This window comes from Salvelinus namaycush, chromosome 2 (genome assembly GCF_016432855.1).
Source record: "Salvelinus namaycush isolate Seneca chromosome 2, SaNama_1.0, whole genome shotgun sequence".
In the NCBI taxonomy this organism is placed as follows: Eukaryota; Metazoa; Chordata; class Actinopteri; order Salmoniformes; family Salmonidae; genus Salvelinus; species Salvelinus namaycush.
Window position 1 is genome coordinate 40,232,532 of NC_052308.1, and position 5,833 is coordinate 40,238,364.

Genomic DNA, 5,833 nt, shown 5'->3' on the forward strand with positions numbered 1-5,833 from the left:
GACTAGCTATCCGGCTCTGCATGTATGTTTCATACACTAACTGCCGGGCAGATGCACGTCAGATCGTACATTTCCCCGAGACACAGGCCTTCATTCCAAATAGACAGTCAACGAAATCTGAACTAGGCATCCCCCCCCGTAAATGCATTCTTCAAGACCTCGTGGCGCAACGGTAGCGGTCTGACTCCAGATCAGAAGGTTGCGTGTTCAATCACGTCGTGGTCAGAATTTTGATGTTGCAATCTCTGCCTTACACAGCGAAGTCAATGAATCAGCACAAGTACCAATGTGGCTTTACAGTTCAAATGTTGCTAAACAACGACCAATCCGATGATGCTTTAGATGACAGTCGTCTCTCACAAGCATGCACACTGCAAATTCCTAAATCAGATGATGCTGTGTGATTGACAGACTTAAATCAGTCTTCAAACAGGGAGTTTAAACCTGGAGGTTCAGATTAAAAATCCTAAAGTTTCTCAGACTAAGCTGTTTTGGCTATGGGATTGTATTGTCCACAGGTGAACATGTCATGGAAAGTGACGGAAATTGACAATTATAGAAAGACTTTGCAGTGTGCCATGCACGTCAGATCGTACATTTCCCCAGAGACACAGGCCTCATTCCAAATGATACAGTCAACGAAATCTGAACTAGGCATCCCCCCGTAATGCGATTCTTCCAAGACCTCGTGGCGCAACGGTAGCGCGTCTGACTCCAGATCAGAAGGTTGCGTGTTCAAATCACGTTCGTGGTCAGAATTTTGATGTTGCAATCTCTCCTTTACACAGCGAAGTCAATGAATCAGCACAAGTACCAATGTGGCTTTACAGTTCAAATGTTGCTAAACAACGACCATCCGATGATGCTTTAGATGACAGTCGTCTCTCACAAAAGCATGGCACACTGCAAATTCCTAAATCGATGATGCTGTGTGATTGACAGACTTAAATCAGTCTTCAAACAGGGAGTTTAACCTGGAGGTTCAGATTAAAAATCCTAAAGTTTTCAGACTAAGCTGTTTTGGCTATGGGATTGTATTGTCACAGGTGAACATGTCATGGAAAGTGACGGAAATTGCAATTATAGAAAAGACTTTGCATTGTGCCATGCACGTCAGATCGTACATTTCCCCAGAGACACAGGCCTTCATTCCAAATTACAGTCAACGAATCTGAACTAGCGCTCCCCCTCAAATGCGATTCTTCCAAGACCTCGTGGCGCAACGTTAGCGCGTCTGACTCCAGATCAGAAGGTTGCGTGTCTCAAATCACGTCGTGGTCAGAATTTTGATGTGTGCAATCTCTGCCTTTACCAGCGAAGTCAATGAATCAGCACAAGTACCAATGTGGCTTTACAGTTCAAATGTTGCTAAACAACGACCAATCCGATGATGCTTTAGATGACAGTCGTCTCTCACAAAAGCATGGCACACTGCAAATTCCTAAATCAGATGATGCTGTGTGATTGACAGACTTAAATCAGTCTTCAAACAGGGAGTTTAAACCTGGAGGTTCAGATTAAAAATCCTAAAGTTTTCAGACTAAGCTGTTTTGGCTATGGGATTGTATTGTCCACAGGTGAAATGTCATGGAAAGTGACAGAAATTGCAATTATAGAAGACTTGCTGAAGAGTGAACATTGAGCCAACGATTGACCTGGACCTCAGATTAAAGTCTGATGCTCTGACTGAGCTATCGGTCGATTATGTCATACATACTGCGCAGATGCACGTCAGATCGTACATTTCCCCAGAGACACAGGCCTTCATTCCAAATGATACAGTCAACGAAATCTGAACTAGGCATCCCCCCCGTAAATGCGATTCTTCCAAGACCTCGTGGCGCAACGGTAGCGCGTCTGACTCCAGATCAGAAGGTTGCGTGTTCAATCACATCGTGGTCAGAATTTTGATGTGTGCAATCTCTGCCTTTACACAGCGAAGTCAATAAATCAGCACAAGTACCAATGTGCTTTACAGTTCAAATGTTGCTAAACAACGACCAATCCGATGATGCTTTAGATGACAGTCGTCTCTCACAAAAGCATGGCACACTGCAAATTCTAAATCAGATGATGCTGTGTGATTGACAGACTTAAATCAGTCTTCAAACAGGGAGTTTAAACCTGGAGGTTCAGATAAAAATCCTAAAGTTTTCAGACTAACTGTTTTGGCTATGGGATTGTATTGTCCACAGGTGAACATGTCATGGAAAGTGACAGAAATTGCAATTATAGAAAGACTTGCTTGAGTGACATTAAGACCAACAGTACTGACTGACCTCAGATAAAGTCGATCTCTACGATGAGCTATCGTCGAATTGTTTCATCACTAACTGCGGCAATGCACGTCAGATCGTACTTTCCCCAGAGACACAGGCCTCATTCCAATTGATACAGTCAACGAAATCTGAACTAGGCATCCCCCCGTAAATGCATTCTTCCAAGACCTCGTGGCGCAACGGTAGCGCGTCTGCCTCCAGATCAGAAGGTTGCGTGTTCAAATCACGTCGTGGTCAGAATTTTGATGTGTCAATCTCTGCCTTTACACAGCGAAGTCAATGAATCAGCACAGTACCAATGTGGCTTTACAGTTCAAATGTTGCTAAACAACGACCAATCCGAGGATGCTTTAGATGACAGTCGTCTCTCACAAAAGCATGGCACACTGCAAATTCCTAAATCATATGATGCTGTGTGATTGACAGACTTAAATCAGTCTTCAAACAGGGAGTTTAAACCTGGAGGTTCAGATTAAAAATCCTAAAGTTTTCAGACTAAGCTGTTTTGGCTATGGATTGTATTGTCCACAGTGAACATGTCATGGAAAGTGACGGAAATTGCAATTATAGAAAGACTTTGCAGTGTGCCATGCACGTCAGATCGTACATTTCCCCAGAGACACAGGCCTTCATTCCAAATGATACAGTCAACGAAATCTGAACTAGGCATCCCCCCGTAATGCATTCTTCCAAGACCTCGTGGCGCAACGGTAGGCGTCTGACTCCAGATCAGAAGGTTGCGTGTTCAATCACGTCGTGGTCAGAATTTTGATGTTGCAATCTCTGCCTTTACACAGCGAAGTCAATGAATCAGCACAAGTACCATGTGGCTTTACAGTTCAAATGTTGCTAAACAACGACCAATCCGATGATGCTTTAGATGACAGTCGTCTCTCACAAAAGCATGGCACACTGAAAATTCCTAAATCAGATGATGCTGTGTGATTGACAGACTTAAATCAGTCTTCAAACAGGGAGTTTAAACCTGGAGGTTCAGATTAAAAATCCTAAAGTTTTCAGACTAAGCTGTTTTGGCTATGGGATTGTATTGTCTACAGGTGAACATGTCATCGAAAGTGACGGAAATTGCAATTATAGAAAGACTTTGCAGTGTGCCATGCACGCAGATCGTACATTTCCCCAGAGACACAGGCCTTCATTCCAAATGATACAGTCAACGAAATCTGAACTAGGCATCCCCCCGTAAATGCGATTCTTCCAAGACCTCGTGGCGCAACGGTAGCGGCGTCTGACTCCAGATCAGAAGGTTGCGTGTTCAAATCACGTCGTGGGTCAGAATTTTGATGTGTGCAATCTCTGCCTTTACACAGCGAAGTCAATGAATCGACACAAGTACCAATGTGGCTTTACAGTTCAATGTTGCTAAACAACGACCAATCCGATGATGCTTTAGATGACAGTCGTCTCTCACAAAAGCATGGCACACTGCAAATTCCTAAATCAGATGATGCTGTGTGATTGCAGCACTTAAATCAGTCTTCAAACAGGGAGTTTAAACCTGGAGGTTCGAGTAAAAATCCTAAAGTTTTCAGACTAAGCTGTTTTGGCTATGGGATTGTATTGTCCACAGGTGAACTGTCATGGAAAGTGACAGAAATTGCAATTAAGAAAACTTGCTCTGAAGGAGGTGAACATTAAAGAACCAACAGGACTTACCTGGACCTCAGATTAAAGTCTGATGCTCTACGACTGAGCTATCGGCTCTGATAATTGTTTCATACACTAACCTGCCGGGCAGATGCACGTCAGATCGTACATTTCCCCAGAGACACAGGCCTTCATTCCAAATGATACAGTCAACGAAATCTGAACTAGGCATCCCCCCCGTAAATGCGATTCTTCCAAGACCTCGTGGCGCAACGGTAGCGCGTCTGACTCCAGATCAGAAGGTTGCGTGTTCAAATCACGTCGTGGTCGAATTTTGATGTGTGCTGCATCTCTGCCTTTACACAGCGAAGTCATAAATCACACAAGTACCAATGTGGCTTTACAGTTCAAATGTTGCTAAACAACGACCAATCCGATGATGCTTTAGATGACAGTCGTCTCTCACAAAAGCATGGCACACTGCAAATTCCTAAATCAGATGATGCTGTGTGATTGACAGACTTAAATCAGTCTTCAAACAGGGAGTTTAAACCTGGAGGTTCAGATTAAAAATCCTAAATTTTCAGACTAAGCTGTTTTGGCTATGGGATGTATTGCACAGTGAACATGTCATGGAAAGTGACAGAAATTGCAATTATAGAAAGACTTGCTTCTGAAGAAGTGAACATTAAAAGAACCCAACAGGACTTGAACCTGGACCTCAGATTAAAGCTGAGCTCTACGACTGAGCTATCCGGGCTCTGCATGTATTGTTCATACACATAACTGCCGGGCAGATGCACGTCAGATCGTACATTTCCCCAGAGACACAGGCCTTCATTCCAAATGATACAGTCAACGAAATCTGAACTAGGCATCCCCCCGTAAATGCAATTCTTCCAAACCTCGTGGCGCAACGGTAGCGCGTCTGACTCCAGATCAGAAGGTTGCGTGTTCAAATCACGTCGTGGTCAGAATTTTGATGTCTGCAATCTCTGCCTTTACACAGCGAAGTCAATGAATCAGCACAATACCAATGTGGCTTTACAGTTCAAATTTTGCTAAACAACGACCAATCCGATGATGCTTTAGATGACAGTCGTCTCTCACAAAAGCATGGCACACTGCAAATTCCTAAATCAGATGATGCTGTGTATTGACAGACTTAAATCAGTCTTCAAACAGGGAGTTAAACCTGGAGGTTCAGATTAAAAATCCTAAAGTTTTCAGACTAAGCTGTTTTGGCTATGGGATTGTATTGTCCACAGGTGAAATGTCATGGAAAGTGACAGAAATTGCAATTATAGAAAGACTTGCTTCTGAAGGAAGGTGAACATTAAAAGAAGCCCAAACAGGACTTGAACCCTGGACCCTCAGATTAAAAGTCTGATGCCTACCGACTGACTATCCGGGCTCTGCATGTATTGTTCATACACTAACTGCCGGGCAGATGCACGTCAGATCGTACATTTCCCAGAGACACAGGCCTTCATTCCAAATGATACAGTCAACGAAATCTGAACTAGGCATCCCCCCCGTAATGCAATTCTTCCAAACCTCGTGGCGCAACGGTAGCGCGTCTGACTCCAGTCAGAAGGTTGGTGTTCAAATCACGTCGTGGTCGAATTTTGATGTCTGCATCTCTGCCTTTACACAGCGAAGTCATGAATCAGCACAAGTACCAATGTGGCTTTACAGTTCAAATGTTGCTAAACAACGACCAATCCGATGATGCTTTAGATGACAGTCGTCTCTCACAAAGCATGGCACACTGCAAATTCCAAATCAGATGATGCTGTGTGATTGACAGCTTAAATCAGTCTTCAAACAGGGAGTTTAAACCTGGAGGTTCAGATTAAAAATCCTAAAGTTTCTCAACTAAGCTGTTTTGGCTATGGGATTGTATTGTCCACAGGTGAACATGTCATGGAAAGTGACGGAAATTG

The 5,833-nt window shown here is 43.5% G+C and overlaps 4 non-coding genes across 4 annotated transcripts; all 4 read left to right on the forward strand.

Moving 5' to 3' along the window:
- Positions 1 to 682: 682 nt before the first annotated feature.
- trnaw-cca lies at positions 683 to 755 on the forward strand. The gene has a single exon. It is a non-coding gene; the product is annotated as a tRNA-Trp (tRNA).
- A 1,689-nt stretch (positions 756 to 2,444) lies between these two features.
- On the forward strand, positions 2,445 to 2,516 carry trnaw-cca. Its single transcript has one exon. It is a non-coding gene; the product is annotated as a tRNA-Trp (tRNA).
- Positions 2,517 to 4,145: 1,629 nt separating this feature from the next.
- Positions 4,146 to 4,217, forward strand: trnaw-cca. The gene has a single exon. It is a non-coding gene; the product is annotated as a tRNA-Trp (tRNA).
- Positions 4,218 to 4,789: 572 nt separating this feature from the next.
- On the forward strand, positions 4,790 to 4,861 carry trnaw-cca. Its single transcript has one exon. It is a non-coding gene; the product is annotated as a tRNA-Trp (tRNA).
- The last annotated feature ends 972 nt before the right edge of the window (positions 4,862 to 5,833 follow it).